Consider the following 1,233-nt stretch of genomic DNA (forward strand, 5'->3'; position numbering starts at 1 on the left):
GTTTGGGCTTTAGGGAATTAGGATTAAAGCAGCCCAAAAATCTGATGCAATTCCTCTTTGCTTTCTTTTCTTTTCACTTTTTTTTTTAATTCTTTTCAAATTAAAACTAAAAATAACCCTAATTAATTCCTTAATCACATTAAATTAATCAACTCTAATTAAAACCAAATTGAAAGAAAAACTACCAAAGTTCAAAATTAAAATTAAAAAGGTGCAACAATAAACTATTTTTTTGTGATTTTCCTATTTTTGCAAAACCCTAATTACTAATTAATCTATAATATGTAAAATTAAATTCTAAATGCAATTGTAATATATTTTTTGTAATTTTCATTAATTAAATAAAATAAACATGCACAGACAGATGCAAACACGTGACAGAAAATGCCACAAAAATCCACAAAATTTGCAAATAAAGGAAAAATTATTTTATTTTGAATTTGTGGGAGTAATTCGTATAGGGCAAAAATCACGTGCTCATAGCTTCCCCTCTTTGCTCGGAAACACGAAGAGTTTTCGTGCAAAGATAAGTGAGCGGATACGAGCGATTTTTGCCCGTTTGAATACTCCGTGTGAAGAATTTTTGAAAGATTTGACCGTACCCTGCTTCTGAGGTTGCCTACATATCCTTGGCTAAATAGGAATCAGGTCAGTGTAGTTCGGGAAGGTCTGGTAGCTGGGACTACCATGTAGCTGTGATTTCACTGTTGCTGCTGCTGCTGCTTCTACTTGCTGATCTCCCTTATTACACCATGTCAACAATAAAAGGGAAGCTAGCCTAATCTATGACCTACGAATTATCTATATCTTCAAACTGCTCATGTGTTTCATGTTGCCTTGTTGTCTTGTACTCTCTTGGTGAAATCCATTGTTGTCGCTTTGAATCGTAAACTGAGATGCCTTCCCTTTCTTCGAGTAGATGCCTGACTGCTGAACTTGATATGTATTCCTCTGCTATACAGACGGGCTCCTGACTTCAACACTTGAAATGTATCCCTCTGTTATACGGGCGGGCTCCCGACTTCAAAACTTGACTGTATTCCTCTGTTATCCGGGCGGGCTCCCGACTTCAAAACTTGAAATGAATGCCTCTGTTCTCCAGGCGGGCTCCTGATTGCTAAAACTTGAAATAAATGCCTCTGTTCTCCAGACAGGCTCCTGACTTCAACAAAATAGACAAAAAACAAAGAAAATTTTCTGCCCCAGTTTGCACTAGAAAGATTTGTGAGTTGT

The sequence above is a fragment of the Nicotiana attenuata genome, unplaced genomic scaffold (genome assembly GCF_001879085.1).
Source record: "Nicotiana attenuata strain UT unplaced genomic scaffold, NIATTr2, whole genome shotgun sequence".
NCBI classification, from domain to species: Eukaryota; Viridiplantae; Streptophyta; class Magnoliopsida; order Solanales; family Solanaceae; genus Nicotiana; species Nicotiana attenuata.